Source organism: Lathyrus oleraceus, chromosome 5, assembly GCF_024323335.1.
Source record: "Lathyrus oleraceus cultivar Zhongwan6 chromosome 5, CAAS_Psat_ZW6_1.0, whole genome shotgun sequence".
NCBI classification, from domain to species: domain Eukaryota; kingdom Viridiplantae; phylum Streptophyta; class Magnoliopsida; order Fabales; family Fabaceae; genus Lathyrus; species Lathyrus oleraceus.
In genome coordinates, this window is record NC_066583.1 from 11105949 (window position 1) to 11127982 (window position 22034).

At 36.0% G+C, this 22034-nt stretch overlaps 1 non-coding gene across 1 annotated transcript; it reads right to left on the reverse strand.

Moving 5' to 3' along the window:
- Positions 1 to 16455: 16455 nt before the first annotated feature.
- Positions 16456 to 16562, reverse strand: LOC127090175 (small nucleolar RNA R71). Its single transcript, XR_007791704.1, has one exon. It is a non-coding gene; the product is annotated as a small nucleolar RNA R71 (small nucleolar RNA).
- Between the last annotated feature and the right edge of the window lie 5472 nt (positions 16563 to 22034).

Here is a 22034-nt window from a genome sequence, read left to right on the forward strand (position 1 = left end):
CAAATTTTATCATGGAATTTGAATGGATTTTATATCATAAAAAATGAGCAAGTTATGGTCTTAGGAATTTGACCTCCAAACTAGGGTTCAAACAAAATGACCTATAATCTTTTACCATAAAAAATGACTTTACAAGCAAAAATAGATCTTGACTTCAACTTGAAAATTGTTTGGAATGTAATTTTGAGTAACTTTGCTCTTGGAATCATTTTAATATGACAAACATTGTAGGAGATAGGGTCTAGGTAACCCCAGTTTTGACTAGTTGACTTTCTCTGGTCAACCTCTTTGAACCAATTTGCAAACTTGAAGTTCTCTTGATCTTTTGGACTCATGGAGGATCATGTATGTGTAAGATGATGAAATGTGAAGCATCCTTTTAAATATTTGATCAAATGATGAAGAAACTTGCTGAGGAAGTCACACAAGATACCCAAACTCTTGATGATTTCTTGATCAAAATGATATGTGAAGATCATGGGGATCCATATATGATGCTTAAAGCTAATGTGAACCAATTCTTGATTGCACTCCTTACATTGAGGGTCTTAAACCCTAGATATGAGCTTGATAGAGCATATGTGAGCATGCACACTACCTACAAAAGCAACAAACTATACATTGACATATTTTTGGTATTTTTGTTAGTAAATAGTGAAAAACAAAGTATGATACAACCAAAAATGTGCTTGGTGATCTCTCCCAATGAAAACCCAATTAATGAAGGGTAAGGAGGATTCCAACGTGTGATCCCAATGCCAATGCATATGATGAGATGGCACGAGGGATCTTAGGATCAAAATTGGGGTCTTACAGCGTTGACTGAAGACTATGGTGGATAGTGCGCGCGTGGCCATCAGATCTGCCACCTCAATTAATGAGGGAGATCTGATGGCCCTTGTTTTTTCTATTTTTATTTTAATTTCTGATTTTATGTTTAATCCTTTTATTTTGTTTAATTCATATTAATTTCATTTTTAATCCAAAAAATATGGGACTTTCACCAAAAATCTTTAAATATTTTTCTCTTCCGTATTCTGAATTAAAATTATTTTTTGGATTAATTTTGATATTTTTCAGAATTAAATGTTTTGTGAATATTTTTAATTATTTAAAAATACTTCTGACTTTTCAAAAATCATGAAATTTTTTGTCTAAGGTCCTTTGACCTTGTTTGACCTAGGATAAATCTCTTGGCCATTTATTTGGTGTTTTGAAGAGGTTTTAGGTTTTGACCAAATTAAATTATATTTTAATGCATTTTTAATTTGATTTTTAATTGATTAAATGTGTAAAAATTATGTTGAGTTATTTTTATGGTCTTGTGAAGTTTGACTATTTGTTTGGGCCTTGGTCAAGGTTGGTTTGATTTTTGTTTGATTAAAATCATTGGATTTAGGGGATTGATGAAATATACATTTCATCTCCCAAAATGAATGAATGATCTTAATTTGATATAATTCCTCCCATGATCGATTTGTGTTTCTCTCACTCCCCTCCCTCTTCATCTTCATCCCTATTCTTTCCCATTCCTTTCATTGACCAATGAAATCTCTAATGTCTTAAGGCTAATTGGTTCATCAATGACCTTGTGTCAGATGAACCAATACAAGTATATATGAGATAGGTCCATCCCTCTTGATCTTTTCTTTTAGTGTGTGGTATATTTTAGGAGTTTGGTTCATCATACCAAATCTCTAACATGCATTAACACCTAATTTTTATTGCCCGGACTCAGATAGTTGTGACTTCGACATAAGTCCAATTACGATTGCTTAACATAGAGCTAAATTTGACCCTAAAGGCATAACATGGAAGATGTCTTGGTTTAAGGATCCATGCTTATGAATGAGTGGTTGAGTGTTCTCCAAAGAATGACTTAATCCATTAAAAAACAAAAACACCACTAACATTTGACTAACATTTGACTAATTCTTATTAATATTGCTTTACTTTCAAGTCATTTACTTTATGCAATTTAATTTTCAGTCATTTATCATTCATTGCCATTTACATTTTATTTAACTCGTTTATGTTTATGTCATTTTCACTTTGCTCATTTGAGTTATATCTTGTGATAATATATATTTGTTTGTGCATTTTGATTTTTTTTGTGGTCTCCTTAAAATACTTAATAAATAACAAAAAACCCTAAAAAATGTTTGGTGGACTGTTGATCTTGATCTGAACTTTTGGACTTAGGATTATGCAACATTCTCTGTGCAAAAAGGATTTGGCCAATGCCAACATTTTGAAACCAAGTTATTGTGAACTGAGTCTTCATCTGATGCAAGCCTTGGGACTCTGTTTGAATTCATCTGTTGCTTTGTCTTGGTGCTAATTGTTATTTTGATCTTGTGCCTGATGCTTTCTTCTGAGTTGATCAAGGAATATTTGATACATGAGAAGACAAAGAAGACTGCTAGCTATGGAGTTGCTTGCTTGGATATGGATATCTTTATTTGATGCCTTGATCTTTATAATGTCTGATATTGCTAATTGCTTGATTCAAAGTCCAAGGGAAAATGGGTTTCTATATGACATTCTTGTTTGTTGGATTGCATCCCATTTGTCAGATATTTTCAACTCTTAACTTTTAATTTTATGCTTAGGATAGCCTCTTCATCTCCTCCCACTTATTAAATTTCAAAATCACTCTCCCTTTTCAAAAACTTTCTTTGATTGTGTAAGACCCCAACTTTGACCCTAAGATCCCTCATGCAATTACATCATAAGCATTAGCATTGGGATCATGCCTTGGCATTCTCCTTACCCCTCCTTCATTGGGTTTGTTTTGGGAGAGATCACCAAGCACCTTGTGATTATATCATACCTGTATATTATCATTTTTACTAACTAAAATACCAAAAATATGTCTTTGTGTTTGCCTAACTCTTTTGTAGGTAGGGCATTGATCTCATTTGATTTATCAAGATCACATCTAGGGTTTGAGACCCTTATGAACAAAGAGCACAACCAAGAATTGATTCAAGAATGGTTATGAACATCATATATGAGTCCCAATGATCTCTACATGTTATATTTATCAAGTTTCTTCAAGAGTTTGAGGGTGATTTGCCTTGGAAACCCTAGTTTGACTTGGTATCTTGAGTAACTTCTCCAACAAGCTATCTCACCAAATGATCAAATTTCTCAAGGGACACTTCAAAATTCATCATCTTATGCATATATGATCTACCATGAGCCAAGAAAGTCAAGAGAATTGGAAATTAGCAAGTTGGTTGATGGTGGTTGGCCAGATGAATTCATCTGATCAAAATTGGGTCTCCCTAGACCCTATATCCTACAATTTTCACCATATGAAAATTATTTCAAGAGCAAACTTACTCTAAATGACATTCCAAACAACTTTCATGTTGATAACTAGATCTAGTTTTGCTTTGAAAATCATTTTCTATGTTGAAACATTATAGGTCATTTTGTCTAAACCCTAATTTGAAAGTCAACTTCCCAAGGCCATAACTTGCTCAATTTTTATGATATGAAAGGTTTATAAGTTGAAAAATCAAATTCAATGTGTATAATTCAAATTTGATGTTTAGAGTGGGAGCTAATTCAACTTTTTTGAGGATGTGATATGAGGTTACATTATAGGTCACTTTTGACCTATACCATTGATCAAGTGATTTTTCCAAACTTAAAAAAGGCATAACTCTATCATTTTGAATCCAAATGACATGAAATTTATGACCATTTTGAATGTCTTTGAGATATCTACAACTTTGATGAATACACTTTTCTCATTTGAAGATCCTATAAGTAGTTAAGCAAGGTGGAATATTGAGACATATGGCTTGACACTTAGAAAAATTTTGATATGTCAAAAATTTCCAAACTTCCACCTCAATTTCTCCAATTTCCAAGCTCCAAATGAGAAAGTGTTGAACATGAAAGTTGTTCCTCTTGATCTCACGTTTTCAAAGAGCTCAAATTCATTCATTTTGGATAAGAAATGCATAGGTTGCGTATGGCTTAAACAGGGTGACATCACTTGGCAAGAATCAAACTTCAAACATCAATGTGCATTTTCCTTGCAATCCAGGCTTACTTCAAAGCATCTGATGTTCATTTTTGGACCTCTAGCAATCATTTCATGGGCCTATGCGCGCCCATGCACAATTACATCACCATTTTCCAAAATTGGAAAGTGAATGAGAGTGTGAAGTTATCAACCATTTCAGCTATAAATAGAGCTTAAATTGCTCAGAAATACACACACAATCGCGCCAGCTTTGATCCTCCATTTCAAACCCTCAATTCTCAAAGGATAAGCCTGAAAAATTCTCTTGAATTTGAGCTTGAATCTCCACTATTTTGGAATTCATTTCTCCAGGAATCCATAGCTTTTTAACCATTCAATTCTCTTCCTGCAAGCAAGTGGAGTGAGTCCAAGCACAAGCAAGATCAAGACCAGTTGAATCCAGACATACATTGAAGGTATTTTCCAGAAATTTTGAACTCTTCGATTCTCTCAAATTCTTGCTCAATTCTATTGATTCTTTGGTTGTCTGAAGTCCTACCAATATAGGCAAGAAGATTGAGTTGCTTTGAGGTCAAATCGAAGCAACTCAGTTCATGTACCTTAAATTTCAATTCCATGTATCTCTCAATATACTTGGAATTGGAGTGAATGGAGGTCAGATTCGAGCTCAGTGCCATTTTTTCTTCAATATCATGTCCTTGTTTTTCATTATGGTGATTGTTCATGGTGGACCAGTCCGGTGAGGTCCACCGGAGCTCTGGCTCCGGCGATGAGTTGGCTAGCATCTGAACCACATGATCCATGTGTTTTGTTCTAATCCTGAGCGTTGGTTTTGAATACCACATTTGCCACGCGCTGACTAAGGTCCATGGTGGATAGCGCGCTAGGGACCATCTGATCCGCCACCTCAATTAATGAGGGAGATCTGATGGTCCACGTAATTTAGATTTTCTGAATTTTTATTTTAATTGCATTTTCTTCAATAATTCATATTAAATTCAATATTGATCCAAAAAATATGGGACTTTCACCAAAAAAATTCAAATATTTTGCTCTTTCATATTCTGAATTCAAATTATTTTTTGGATCATTATTAATATTTTTCATGAATTAATGTATTTTTCATTTGTTTTTAATTGTTTAAAAATATTTTTAAATATCCAAAAATTATGAATTTTTTTCTCCAAGGTCCTTTGACCTTGTTTGACCTATGATAAATCTCATGGCCATTTCTTTGGTGTTTTAATGAGATTTTAGGAATTGGACAAAACATATTTGATTTAAATGCATTATTTTATTATTTTTAATTGAATAAATGTCAATTAAATTTTGTTGACCATTTGTATTGACTTAATTGAGTTTGCTTATTGTTGTTGGGCCTTGGTCAAGGTTGATTTGACCTCGTCAAATTAATATCATTGGATTTAGGGGATTGATGGAATATACATTCCATCTTCCAAAATGAATGAATGATATTAATTTGGTAAAAGTCCTCCTTTGACCAATTTGTGATCTCATTCATCCCCTTCCCACTTCATCTCACTCCTCTTCTTAATTCATTCATTTCATTTGGCCTATGACATCTCAAAGTCCTAATGCTAGTTGATTGAAAAATTGACATGAGTATGGATGAGATTAGGCCACACCTTTTGCATATTCTTTTTTGTGTGTGGTATGTTTCATGAGCATAGTCCATTATACTATGTCTCTAACATGCATTAACACCAAAATTCTATTGCCCGACCTCAAATAGTTGTGACTTCTACATAAGTCCAATTACGATTGCTTAATATATCGCTAAATTTGTGACATAAAAGGCATAAGCATTCTAGTTAGTGAGATTGTAAGTCTCCCCTCTTTCATGGTATTGTGTGGAAACTTGGCCTTCTTTCCTTCCTTTGGAAGATGTTTTGGTTCAAGGATCCATGCTTGTGATAATTGGGTTGAGTGTTCTCCAAAGAATGTCTTGAAAAGCAAAAAGACCTCTTTTATCTTGTTTTCAGATATTTAGCACTTTCGGACTCTTTTGGAAGAAATGAAGCAAAAAGACCTAAAATTAGGGTTTTTCGGCGAAATTACACACATGGCGTTGCACATGACGGCCGCTATAGGAGAATCCATGAGTCATCAGTCCTCAACTAGGAGGTAACCGCCACGTTCCCATGATCCACCCCATTTACACACATGACGGGCGCCATGAAGGGATGGCGGGCGTCACCTTTGGAAATCACGTTCCCACTAAGGAGAAGTTGGAGGGCGCCATGGTCTTTGCAAGCTGCTGAAATCCTCTATAAATAGTTCGTTCCATTTCATTTTCAAATTATCCAACTTAGTTTTACAACACTAACCATATATTTATCATTTGTAATATTGGTAATCCCTAACATCAGGGGGTTATCGCACCTTAGTGAGATTGAGTTGGGTCACTTCGAGTTGCTGTCGTCTTTAACTTCAAGAGCCGGAGGTTTATTTTTGTACCAGATTTAAAGCCCTCCATTTGGAGCAGGTTCTTATTTATCGCTTTATTTATTTATTTCCTGCATCGCTTTTATTTTATTTACTTTTTGTCTACACTTTTACTTTATTTATTTTCCGCATTACGCTTTTACTTTATTTATTTTCCGCACTCGCTTTACTTTATTTACTTTACACACTTTACTCGCTCTCCACGCCTAACATTCTAAAATAAACTTTTCATCATGATTAATACCGTTATGTTTGTTTGTGTTACCATGTCTGGCTAAATCTTTTAAAGGTTAGAATGTAAGGATCGCGGTTAAAGAGATGTTTCACATATTGAATCTGTAGAAATACTTTAAATGCTGTTTTGATTTTTAACTTGAGTTTTCTAAAACAAACTTGGTTAGTTTTAATTATTCGAGGAGTGCGAAAGCACCCTGGCTTAGTAACTAGGAATTTTTATCACTTTAAGGAAAAACTATTTTTGAAACTGTTTTCGGATGCGTTGATAGATTTAAAATCAGGAAACTCCTTGGGTAAACTTTCCAAATCAAAATCACTTTTCAACTAAGTTTACGAGTCTCATTTCTTAAAAATAAGTTTACTACTTTAGCGTTCTGCGCACCTTTTATAAGTGACAATAAAAGGCCTTAATTTAAGGGTAAACTCGGTTCTGAATACGCGAAAGCGATAGTTCCTATTAAATGGATTCTTTTCAAGAGTAGAAAATATTGCCTCATAAGTAGTTCTATTTAGACAATCGAAACATCACTTAACTGATAGTAATCAATAGATTGACGATTGGTCTCTGTGGGATCGATATTCTTTTATATTACTTTGACGTAATTCATGCACTTGCGAATAACACACGATCAATAACCCCAACGCAAATCAATATTTCTAAACACGCAAGCACCAACTAACTTATCCATCAGATTATTAATTCTCGGAAGGGGATACTTATTCTTGATAGTAACCTTTCTCAGCTGTCGGTTGTCAATACACAACCTCATGCTACCATCCTTCTTCTTAACTAACAACACCAATGCTCCTCATGGTAAAATAATCGGTCAAATAAACTTCTTCTCAAGCAGATCCACTAACTATTTCTTCAGTTCACTCGGCTCTGAAGCAACCATTCTATAAGGGGCCATCGACATGGGGTTATTACCAAATACTAATTCTATAGCAAACTCCACCTAACGCTCTACCGAAAAATCACTATTGTCATTTGGGAACACTTTAGAACTCCCACAAAATAGGTAGATTCATTATCATGCTCTCGCTTCCCCCTCTTAATGGTGTGAATACCATTAACACTTGAGCACTCTCTCTCAAGGACATCCCTGTTTGTCTTGCAGTCATGAAAATCGACTCAGTACTCTCCTAGGATTCAAGAAACTTCACTGATTTATAAAAAAAAATGACTTAGAGGCAAACAATTCATTCCCAGTATAACATAAAGTTTGAACTCCAAACAATTCATTCCCAGTATAACATAAAGTTGACTTAGAGGCAAACAAACTAAGTCAATCCCTAAATCTCTACCATTAATTATCAAAGGACAATTCAAACACACCAACGAAGTAGTCACAAAACCATTATTTTGGGTATCAATGACCATACTACCATTCATAGCAGACACTTCCAAATTCAATCTTGATACACACTCAACAGATATGAACTTCGGATCTTCCTCTTCAACAAGCTTAGGAAACAACACGAACTTATCCAACAACATGCACTCTTGCAATCAGCGACATGTTGAACCAATCCTCCATACGTTGCAAACACCTCAGAGAACCAGAAGCTTCTCCCTCAATTGTTTCCATCCTGCTCCTGCTGAGAAGCGGTTAGAAAAACAAATGAGCATTGACAGTGTTTCACACACATGTCGCATGTCAGGGAATATATAACATTACAAAAGTCTGGCCGGATGGACCGACATACTCTGATACCACTATGTAACACCTTACTTCCTGACTTAACAAATAATTAAATATAACATGTGTAATACACAAATCCTTCAAGTAGGATGTTACTCATACTTCAACAAGACATACATGAACCACATGATTGGAAATTGAATCATTTGATAAGCAACGGAAATCAAAAAAATAGTTGGCATAAAAAGCCTCAACAACAATAAGTTTGAAAAATGGTTCAACATCAAGATTAAAGGAATGATGTGCAACATAAAACAAATAAAAGAATAACTTGTTCCTCTCGTGTTACATATAAGAGTGGTTCCAACTATAGACTCGATTGATAGGTAATTAAAGAGGCACAACGTCATCCTCAACATCAAGCTCCTATTGAGGTACCCGGTTTTATGTACTCTAGAGGAGCACAAACGCAACAAAACAAAAAGGGGGTGAAAATATGTTCAAATAATAATTAGTGCCCAAAACACCAGGGTAGATTCACACATCACGGATCATACACATACCAACATGAACCCCAATGTCACTTATTCATATTTCACCCTCATCACAATCAATCACCAGCCATAATGTTATTCATCACATTAAAAATCACATTAATCCATACAAGAGTATGCAACAACACTCAAACATCTCATATGCACAGTTGTTATGTAATGTAATGCAACAATGACTCAACTCATGCATGTGGTACCAACTCAACAATGGTTCTTCATACAAATTGGGTCCTAACATCTGAACCCCGATCCCTAACATCTGAGCTTGGGATAAGTCATTGGTCCCAACATCTAAACATGTGACTCACCTCTTTCACAACAAAAAAAACATATGATGCATGGCATGTAATAATACAATGACAACAACACAATAAATGAATACAACCATACATCTGACTGTAAACAATCATGTAACAACGACATCATAACAATGAATACAGCCTCACTTCTGACTGTAAACAATCATGCATTCAATGCATCACTAATAGTTCTCACTCTTAACTACTCATCTCATCAATTCATCAGCAAGCATGTACCATAATTCAAATAATTAAACTTGAATTTCACAACATATATTCATACACCGAACATACATCCACACATCATTCAAACATATCAGTTTATCTCATTAAACACAACTAAACATCAACCAACTGTCACTAGAATCAGAAAATAGACCAACAAATCGATACAAAAATAGCAATCTTATGTTGTCATCATCGCCAAGTTAGCACAACAGCTCGCTGGGCGAAATCGTCCAGATCTGCGAAACCAGAAGTGCGATTCTGCAATTGCAGCAACTCTGCATCTCAAAAATCCAATCCAAAAATACCCAAACAATCCAAAATTGATACATACACAATTATCACATATTATCATGTTGATTCTCATCGATTTAACATGTTGTTCCATCATTTAACCACAAAAATTCAGATTCATGATAATGTAGAAAAAAAACTCAATTTCAACACAAGCACTTCATTCATATGCAATTTAACATTAACAACAGGTCCTACCACATCAATTACGAATTTTCTGACTAATTCATGGCATAAAATAGAATCACATTCATTTAACTCATCAAACAATCCATCAAAAGAGAAAGAAGAAAATCATATTGGTGGTTAAGGGAAACCTCTCAACCTTTTGATGATTAAGGCACCATTAGATGAATAATCCTCCCTATCTTGTAAATTCAACAAAAGAAAATAAGCAATCTCTATGGGGTATCTTTCCTCAAACCGTAGCTCCCTTCAAAAGCTCTTTAACTCTTCTCTTTTCACGTTTACAACAAAACTCCCCAAAACCCTTATTTTTCTATTTCTCTCAAAATATATAGTAACTTAATTAAATTCCTTATAATTATAATTTTGACCCAACTAAACATAAGTCTCTCTCCACTTACACCTAATTTTCATTATTTACAAAATCTACCCCAACTCTTAATATTCCATCAATTTCTCATATTCTAATTAACTAAATTCCACTAAAATCTAATTAATTAACACATTTTCCCGAAAGTGTCACTTACCGGCCAAACCACCCAACAATCCCACAAAATAAATTAAATTAATTAAATTAATTGAGAAATAAATAAAATAAAATAAATAAATGACTAATTAAATCAGGGTGTTACACACACCATTGAAAATAACATTTAAGGCCTTGGAGTTTCCAAGAGCTTCATCATCTTCGACATTTGTCCAATCAACTTTAGGATTAAAGGTTGATGTTCCATCTTGAGGGGTAATCTCATGGTGTTTCCAACCTCTTATAATAGCCTTCTATGTGTTGTTGTCCATGTATTTGAGAAAAGAAACCATCTTGGTTTTCCAATCATAGTTGGTGTCATCTAAGATAAGAGGTATTTAACTGATCCTCCATCCATAGTGTTGTCTATTTAAACATTAAATATCTTCCCTGGAGCTCACCCAAACAGAACAAGGTATCTTCTCTTATGCCAATTGAAATTATGTTCTTAAGGGGACAAATGTATGACCTGATGTCTAAGCCAATGTGTTCAACATATTACACCAGGTTTGACATATAATAGAAAATAGATAATAAATCATAAAGCAAATAAAGAACACGAGATAATCAATAACCTAGTTTAGTGCAACATCACCTATGTATGGGGGGCTTCCAACCCAATAAAGGAAATTCACTCTCAATAGAATTAGTACAAAGTTTCTTAGATGAATAACCATTGGTCAACGCCCTTCTTCTTAATTATATATGTGTATTTCTATTTGGACTCCCCCTAAATTTGAGACCCTTATCACTTTCTCTTAATCACTAACCCTAGTGATCAAGACGTACAATAAACAGAATATTAATTGTTTGAATTATAACTCAACTATCAAACCAAACCCTATGCCTTTAGATATGAATGCATGCGTTGGAGTGGTGCACAAACAATAACACAAACAAAAGACTCAAAATAGAAACTTTAACACAAAGATCTTCAATACTTTCACACACTTCAAACATTATATTTGAGTCTCCTTAAATAGAAATACAACTTCTGGGCTTTTCTCTAATGGGCATTTGATTTGAGATCACGTCCATATTTGTAGAGGATTCTATTTTAATTGTTTTTTTAAAATCTCTAACAAAAAGATTTAATTTGTTTCAAATTAAAATCTTCAATTAACTAGATTTGGTCTTATTCAATCTGACATCAAATTTAATTAACACGTTGCTAAAAGATATTGACAAATCTGATTGAAACACAACCATAAATTCCGCTCAAAATAACAAAAATCATGGCCTATTGACAAAGGTCATATGTTTCACGCATGCTGGAACATCGTATCCCACGTGCATCCCTTCTTCACCAAAACATCTTGTACACTCCATGTTGTTTTGCATAATGTATCCAATCAAAAGGAACAACACATAATGTTGTTTTTAAGTTCATTAAAAGGAAGGAAAAATCTTATGAGCTATAATAATCAATCCTAAAAAGGGATGGCACACCATCGTATTGACTACACACAACCAAAGTATGGTCTAGACCACCCTTGCAGGCGAAATCGGAATTGGTCCCTAGTATATCTCGGTCCACCAATCGCCTGAGATATCCCCATGCACCTTCCTAGTCAAAATTGATGTAATTTCCATTATCAAGAGTGTTACAAAAAAAGTCAAATCCATACAAGATATGGCAATTAAGTTTTAGAAACAAACACACTTAGTAGAAAATGCCAACAATATAATAAATATTATGAAATAAGAGTAGATATATCAAAATCCACTATTCAGGAAACCCTAAAAAGGGAAGGAAAAAAACATCATTATCTTAGAAAGGATGGATCGGTCAATCATGTATGTCAAGTACCAGCGAACAAGATTGTATGAACAAGGCTGAATACTGGGACATGAAAGCCCACAAGAAAAATTACAAAGGATGCATAAAAGAACTCTTATGTAGACTATTAACGGTAAAAAAAATTATGCTTAAGAAACCTCTTATAAGCTACTCATCAACTAAGGATTGTATGATTCACGTTGCGTCATGAATGGTTGAGATTTCCTAAAAAAACTATTCAAATGACTATAATGCTCTAAGAAAAAGGAGACATCATTACTAAGCTAGTATAGGGACATGTGTCATTCGTTCCTAGCGAAGGGTTTCCTATTATAAGAAAGGAATTTAAATCATATGTTCCCAATGATAATGACATCACATCAAAGGCTTTCACGTTCTCGGGATCCAATGGTCGGGTAAGAACACGTATTACAAACCCTCGTACTACAAAGCATAAACAAGGGCTTAGGGGGGAAACTGTTATGGGTCGTTCACAAGGCCCAATAATAAAGGTCGGATAGTAAATCAAAAGGAATAAAATGCATAACAAGTAGAATCTTTTTATTCTTATGAGCAGGCAATTTTGCACACGAAAACTCTATTAGACGTCTAGATCAATCTGACGGCTGACCGTGGTCCACGACTCACTCCACGCTTTTAGTTCTCAACCGCTTATCCTATTTAAAGGGAGGAAACACTCCATTTCACAAGTATTCAAATTCATTCTCATTTATACATCATTTTTACTTTCTTATTGACTTGAGTGTTGGAGTGTTAACCTTGCAGGACAACCCCCTCTCCTCCATATCAGAAGCTCATGATCATCGCATCAAGCTCTACTGCCATGTTTACCAATAAACCGTGGTTCCACTATGGAACAAAAGTAGATTGATCAGGAATATTGAGAAACTCCTTGAAAGAGATAGAGATCACCATGATGGATCTTGCTTTATGATGATGTTTATATTTCTTCTTATCCTCGTGTGATAGTCATTTTCTATCTATAGTAACTCTTGACAAGTATACTTCGGCATCTTCAAGAATATCCCACAAATTCGCATCTTGAGACATGAATAAATTATACAACTTTTTCTTCCACCAAGAAAAATTTTCAGCATCTCCATCGAATACAAGTGGTTTAGAAATAAAAATGATTACTATTATTTTTAGAAGCTCTAGAGGTAGATTCGGGAATGACAATAACAATGTTTTTCTCAAAGAATATTTTACTATTACATGGGTAAGTGTTCAAAAAAAAAGATATACCCTCTGATGCCAACTAAATAGGAGAAAAACACAAGAAATTAGGGGTTTGAATTGTGTTGGTTTTAAAACTTTTTTGATATTATTAAGCACAAAGTAGTAATGTGGAGGAAAGTAATGATAATAAGAAGAGAACTACACACATAATCTGTACTAAATCACCTTGTTAACAAGAAGCTAATTGATTCCCCTCACACTCGAAATATTTCCGTTATAATCATGTCTAACTACAAATAACCACAAAGATAACCTAGTCTTAAATTTACTTGTCTCGCACTAGAGAAAATCCTTGTATTATAACCTATGTGGACTTCATTACCTTACACTAGAGAGCTTTAGAAAAATTACAAAGGTGTTTTTTTACAATAACTCACACAGAGTGGTAAACTCAATACAACATAGTTACAAGTGTTTAACTTTCTTAAGAAAGAATAATAAATATAAAAGCACTTGTATCTAGATGCTTATTCTTTATTAATATTCTAGTGATTTACAAAGCTTTTAAAAATATTCAAAATGATTCAGTGACATGATAATAGTACACTAATTAGTCGTGGATGTCAGCAACCTTTAACATTTGAATTTGTCTTTTACATAGGCATGAGAAATTCTAATTTTCCAACTAATTGTCCTTGATAATCATTTGTACGTTCGGAGTAGGGTCGTCGAAATTGTATTATGTGCACGAAGCCTTACCCTTCATTTCTTGTGTTGGTCCTTGATCACACTAAAATTTTTACGTATTTTCGACTCCGATTTCACATGCATTCTAGTTGTTTTATTATCATTTTATTGTGTTATTGTTGTGTTTTCCTTTGTTTTCAGGTTTTTACTTTAATCGGAGCCCCGATCGAGAAAAGGAGCGAAAAAGAGCCAAAAACCCTAAAATTTAGCTTTTTGCTCTTATGGCCTACCCAATGGCGGGCGCCACAGACCAAGCCATGACGTGTCAAATTCAACTTCCATCAACTCCCACGTTTTCCCACTACTTCCACTAAGTCGCCCCATATTGTGCTTGTGGCGGGCGCCACAAGAGGAAAAACGGTTCCCTCCTATTTTCAAGTGAAGGGCATCCATGTCATTTCCATCTTTTTACTTGCCTATAAATAGAAACGCGAATTCACTTTTACAACCATCCAAACTTAGAGCAGAGGCAAAATCAGAAGCAAATTTGTTTCACTTAGGCATATATTCAGTATTTATAGTGGTAATCGCTTCGCATTGGAGTGTTACCACAATTGTGTAATCAAGTTTGTGATAGAGTCTGTAATCGAGTTTGGAGCACTTTGGAAGGAAGTTAATCCTGCCGCCATTTTCTTTTCCGCATTGCAATTTACTCAGCCCTCCGATTGGAGCAGGTTTTTATTACTCGCCTTTACTTTATTTATTTCTCACACTCGCTTTTACTTTATTTATTTCCCGCACTTGCTTTTACTTTATTTATTTCCCGCACTCGCTTTACTTTATTTATTTCCCGCACTCGCTTTTACTTTATTTATTTCTCGCACTCGCTTTACTTTATTTATATCCTCGCACTCGCTTTACTTTTATTTATTTCCTCGCACTCGCTTTAAATTATTTACTTTCCGCACTCGCACTACTTTTATTTATTTTAATGCACTTTTACTTTGCCATGTCTAGCTAAATTTATAAGGCTAGAATGTAAGGACCGTAATTAAACCAGTAATCCGTACAATTGTTCGTAGAAACACTTAAGGGCTATTTTAACTTTCAACTTAAGTTTTCCCGCACTTCAACTCCGTTGGGTAAGATCGAAAGCCGTCCAACGTCTTTATAAACTTAATTGTTTTTAACTATTTCAAAAACAGCGAAAGCGCTTTGTCTAGTTCATTAGGAGTTTTTAACATTAAGAAGAAAAGAGATTTTAAAACTATTTTCGGACGCGTTTATAAGTTTAGAGTCTGGTTCGTGAGAACCTCTTTTGGTTAAGAAATCCAGGTTATAATACTTTTCAACTTAGTCAAGATACTATATTTCTTAAAAATAGGTTTACTACTCTAACGCAATGCGCGCCTTTTTATAAGTGACAATAAGAGGGTTTGATTAGGGAGTACAACTTGGTTCTGAATACGCGAAAGCGACAGTTCCTGTTAAATTAGTTCTTTTCAAAGTAGGAAACATTGCCCATAAGTAATTCTATTAGCAAGTACTTGGATTATTAATTGATTACGTGAATTACATTTGACCCTGTCTTTATTAATTATCTTTATTTCAATACTTTACTTTTCGTTGCACACTACAAAAACACCTATTTTGATTGCCTTTGATAAACACCATAACAATAGTTAATGATAGATTGACACTTGGTCTCTGTGGATTCGACAATCTTTTATATTACTCTGACGCGTTTGTATACTTGCGGAAAAAAATACGCATCAAGTTTTTGGCGCCGTTGCCGGGGACCAATTTCGTCAAATTTCATTTTCCTGTTGTTATATCGTTTAGACTTAGGTTATTTCCCGCCGGTCGATGCGAAGAACTCGCAGCACCGGAAGTTTAAGCTTAGTATACCCTCTGGCGGAACCTGAATGTTACGCTCGCGCACGTTTATTCTTTCATAGAATTAAGAGAGCTATGGCCGAAGATCAAAACCAAAGACCTCTTAAAGATTTCGCTCAACCATCTAATGAAGAACCTAGTTCTAGTATAGTAAACCCAATAATCCCAGCCAATAATTTTGAACTTAAACCATCCCTATTGCAACTAGTGCAACAGAGACAATTCGTAGGTCTCGCTACCGAGAACCCTAACCAACATTTAAAAATATTTCTTCAATTAGCAGATACTTTTAAAACCAATGGAGCTTCTCCTGAGGCAATACGTTTAAGATTATTTCCTTTTTCCCTCAGAGATAAAGCCCTATCATGGTTAGATTCCCTTCCACCCAATTCCATTACGACTTGGGATAACCTTAGAAGAGTTTTTCTTGCTAGATATTTTCCCCCGAGTAAGACCGCCGTTCTCCGAAACCATATAACTAGATTTACCCAAAACCAAGGAGAATCGCTGTTCGAAGCTTGTGAGAGATATAAAGAGTTGTTACGAGCATGCCCACATCATGGATTTAGAAAATTGGTTAATCATTCAAACCTTCTATAATGGACTTCATTACAACACAAAGATGACCATCGACGCTGCCGCAGGCGGTGCTCTGATGAACAAACCTTATCCTGAAGCTAGTGCCCTCATCGAAGATATGGCTCAAACCATCAATCATGGGGAGTCGAACGAGCGACAGTTGAGAAGAAGGAAGCCCAAGGAGGAGTGCATGAACTAAGCTCTATAGACATGATGCAAGCTAAAATGGACGCATTAGCCCTTAAAGTCGAGCATATGTACACGAACCCGAATACTGTAGCCGCAGTTTCGTCAGATTGTGAGATATGTGGAACCCAAGGACACCAATCCGCAGAATGCAGTCTATTAAACGAAACCCACTCCGAGCAAGTGAACTACACCCAAGGGAACCCATATTCGAATACCTATAACCCTGGATGGAGGAATCACCCTAACTTCTCCTATAAAAACAATAACCCTATTCAAAATAATGCACCTCCGAGACCTAGTTATCAAGCCCCTAGGTCAAATCAACCTATGCAACCTGTACCACCAAAACCGAGCCTTGAGAAAATTATGGAAAATTTTATCACCGCTCAAACCCAATAAAACAAGGAGTTCATGAACCAAAACATTCATGTTAACGAATTGATTACTCAGTTAGGAACCAAGGTTGACCAAATAGTTACTCATACCAAGATGCTTGAAACCCAGATCTCTCAGGTAGCTTTAAACCAAGCCCCTCAGACTACACCTGGAGGACAATTCCCTGGACAACCTCAACAAAATCCGAGAGGACAAGCCAATGCCATTACCCTACGAAGTGGGAACGCTTATGATGAGCCACCAAACCCAAGATTGAGTGAACCTGAAACTTCTAAGGAATGTACCAAACCCCCGGACAAAGTAAAGGAACCAGAGGAATCTGAAAACCAGGAAGGTCGAGATAAAGGAGAAGAACCTAAAGATAAAATTTACGTACCACCCCCGCCATACAAACCACCTATACCATATCCGCAAAGACTCAAATAAACCCAGATCAATAAACAGTATCAAAAATTTATTAAAGTTATAGAAAAACTTCATGTAGAAATCCCTTTCACATAAGCCATCACCCAAATACCTTCTTATGCAAAGTTTCTGAAAGACATCCTTACCAACAAACGTAGACTTGACGATCCGAAGCCTTTGGAATGTAATGCTATTTCCGAGGACAAATTAGCAAAGAAAGATAAAGATCCTGGAAATTTCTCCATTCCTTGCCTTTTGGGTAATCATGTCATCGAAAAAGCTTTTCTAGACTTAGGATCTAGTGTGAGCTTAATGCCTCTAGCAGTTTGTGAGAGATTAAACTTAGGAGAATTACAGCCCACTAAGATGTCACTTCAGTTAGCCGATAGATCTGTTAAGTATCCGATAGGCATTTTAGAAGATGTCCCTGTTAGGATAGGTCAACTATTTATCCCTACTGATTTTGTCGTCATGGACATCAAAGAGGACAGTGATATACCAATTCTTCTAGGTAGACCGTTCTTATCAACTGCAGGAGCCATAATAGATGTCAAGAAAGGAAAGTTGACATTTGAGGTAGGTGACGAGAAAATAGAATTTATACTTTCGAAATTTCTTATGGCATCTGTGATGGGAGACTCGTGTTATGCCTTAGATATCATTGATGAATGTGTTAGAGAATTAGAACAAAAAGAAATTATAAAAACAATTAAGTTACCATCGATCCCCATAAAGGAAGATGATGACTTTAAAGAACCCTACATCGATGATAACCTTTACGAATGTTTATCCCTTACCCCAGATCCTATGCCATGCCCTAAGAAACCAACCTTAGAACTTAAGGAACTGCCTAAGAACCTGAGATATGAGTTCCTCGATCAAAAGATGAACCGTCCAGTTATAGTCAGTGCTACCTTGAGCCAAGAGGAAACGAACCAACTTTTAGACGTTTTACGAAGACATCCCTCAGCCTTAGGATATAATATCTCTGACCTGAAAGGTATAAGACCATCCGTATGCATGCATCGGATTTCGTTAGAAGAAGATTCAAAACCCTCTAGGGAGCATCAGAGAAGAATAAACCCTATAATGAGTGATGTTGTTAAAAAGGAAGTTCTTAAGTTTCTTGAGGCAGGTATAATCTACCAGATCTCGGATAGTAAGTGGGTGAGCCCTGTGCATGTAGTACCTAAAAAGGGAGGCATCACAGTCGTGCAAAACGATAAAGGCGAACATGTAGCAAAACATTTAGAAGGAGGATGGAGGATGTGTATAGATTATAGAAAATTAAATAAAGCAACTAGGAAGGATCATTTCCCTTTACCATTTATTGACCAAATGTTGGAGCGTCTAGCCAGACACTCTTACTTCTGTTATCTAGATGGATACTCTGGATTCTTCCAAATACCTATTCATCCCGAAGATCAAGAAAAAACTACCTTTACATGCCCCTATGGAACTTTTGCCTACAGACGAATGCCGTTCGGCCTCTGTAACGCTCCAGCTACTTTCCAACGCTGCATGATGTCAATATTCGCAGATTACCTAGATGGTATCATGGAAGTGTTTATGGATGATTTCTCGGTTTGCGGATTCGATTTCCACAATTGTCTTGCTAACCTTGAGAAAATCCTGGAGAGATGCGTGGAGGTGAACCTCGTGCTAAATTGGGAAAAATGTCATTTCATGGTGACCGAAGGAATAGTTTTAGGACATATAGTTTCCGAAAAAGGTATAGAGGTAGATAAAGCTAAAATAGAAGTTATAGAAAACCTAAAACCACCAAAAACCATCAGAGAAGTCCGAAGCTTTCTTGGACACGCTGGATTCTACCGGCATTTTATTTAGGAGTTCTCCAAAATAACTAAACCATTAATTGGACTTTTAATGAAAGTTGCTGAATTCATTTTTGATGAAAAATGTAATGACGCATTTAATCTTTTAAAGCAAGCACTAATCTCAGCACCCATTATGAAACCGCCTGATTGGTCAGAACCTTTCGAGATAATGTGCGATGCTAGTGATTATGCAGTTGGAGCCGTTCTAGGACAAAGGAAAGATAAAAAATTACATGTCATTTATTATGCCAGTAGAACCCTAGATACTGCCCAGCTTAACTACGCAACAACCGAAAAAGAATTACTCGCTGTAGTTTTCGCTATAGACAAATTTAGATCTCATCTAGTAGGAGCAAAAATTATTGTTTACACCGATCACGCTGCCATTCGTTACCTACTAAGTAAAAAAGATGCCAAGCCCAGGTTACTTCGATGGATTCTATTACTATAAGAGTTTGATTTAGATATAAGAGATAAAAAAAGGCACTGAAAATGTAGTAGCCGATCACCTTTCTAGGCTAGAACATCTAAAACCTGAACTAGTACCCATAAATGATGATTTCGCCTATGATAGACTGATAGCTAAAGTAGAAACCATTGAAGATAATAACCTAGATCCTTTTGAGCAACCCCAAAATTCCTTAGCAATAAGTAACGTACCCTGGTATGCAGATTTCGTTAATTACCTAGTTGCCGATATAGTACCCCCTGATCTTGACTACCACCGCAAGAAGAAATTCTTCCACGATGTGAGAAACTTCTATTGGGACGAACCGCTCCTTTTCAAAAGGGGTAAAGATGGCATCTTTCGCCGTTGCGTTCCAGAAGAAGAGGTAAATAATATTATCGAGCATTGTCATTCTGCACCTTATGGTGGACGTGCGAGCACCTCTAAGACATACGCCAAGATTCCTCAAGCTGGCCTATTCTTGCCTACCATGTGGCGTGATGTCTATGCTTTCATTGTCAAGTGTGATAGATGCCAACGCACTGGAAACATTTCAAGAAGAGATGAAATGCCCTTAAGAAACATTCAGGAAGTAGAACTCTTTGACGTATGGGGTATAGATTTCATGGGACCCTTTCCACCATCCTTAGGAAACAGGTATATCTTAGTAGCCGTAGACTATGTGTCTAAGTGGATTGAAGCTATAGCTGCACCCACAAACGACACTAGGGTAGTAATCAAACTATTTAAAAACTATATATTCCCTAGATTTGGAACACCACGTTTAGTCATAAGCGATGGAGGATCACACTTTATATCGAGAATATTTGACAAACTTTTAAGAAAATATGGAGTTAGGCATAGAGTAGCAACACCGTACAACCCACAAACTAGTGGCCAAGTAGAAGTATCTAATAGGGAGATAAAACAAATCCTAGAGAAAACTGTTTCTATTTCTAGGAGAGACTGGTCTCAAAAGCTTCAAGAAGCATTATGGGCCTATAGAACCGCTTTCAAAACCCCTATAGGAACTACTCCTTATCAACTAGTTTATGGAAAATCATGTCACTTACCATTCGAATTAGAGCATAAAGCCTATTGGGCCATTAAAACTTTGAATTTAGACTACCTAGCCGCTGGAGAGAAGCGTATCCTAGACATTCATAAATTAGAAGAACTTAGGCAATCTGCCTACGAAAATGCAAAAATATATAAAGAGAGGACAAAAGCCTATCACGACAAAAGAATAGTAAAGAAAAACTTCAATATAGGCGATTCTGTTCTCCTTTTCAACACTAGGTTACGACTCTTCCCTGGAAAGCTACGTTCAAGATGGACTGGTCCTTTCGAAGTATCCAAGATTCTTAGATCCGGAGCCGTAGAAATCAAGAACCAAACCTGTATCCCATTCATTGTAAATGGACAAAGACTGAAGCTCTACGAAGGAGGAGACATTCCAACATACTACTCAAGCCACACCCTGATTGATCCACCGATTCCTACTACTACAGGTGTATAAATTCTGATCGTCAAGCTAATGACGTTAAACAAGCGCTGCGTGGGAGGCAACCCATGGTTTTTCTTTTCATTTTACTCTATTCGCATTTAATTACATTTATTTTTATTTTTATTTTATTTTATCTTATTTTGCATTGAGACTAAGATTTGAATGGTTTGTATTTTCAGGATCACTTTCCTAACTTTTACAGGATGCAGGGTTTTGATGACATGCATGTTGCCTATAGAGACAATGCTCAGAGGGAGCGCTACATTACTTTATACCAGCGCCCTATGGCACCCACACGTTACCCTGATCAGCATTGTATGGAGGCACTGGGTATCGAGCCTAGTATCCGATTCCTTAGCCACCAGCTCCACTGGGACGAATTTGCTGATGACTTGAGTAACACATATAGGAACCTGACTTTGGAGTTCCTGAGTTCATTCGACTACGACCCATATTCTGGACCAGATGGGTATGCTGCTTTCAGGCTTTTTGGAGTTGAGTACTCCTTCAGCCAGAAAGAGTTTGGCGACTTATTAGGTTTCCAGACTACTCCTGATGCTATCCCGGAGACACCTTTGGGATATTTCCTGGGTAAGGAAGTGGAGAAGTTTTGGAGTGATATATCAGGTGGCGGAAGCCAGGATCCATCTACACAGTTATCTTTTGTCATACATAA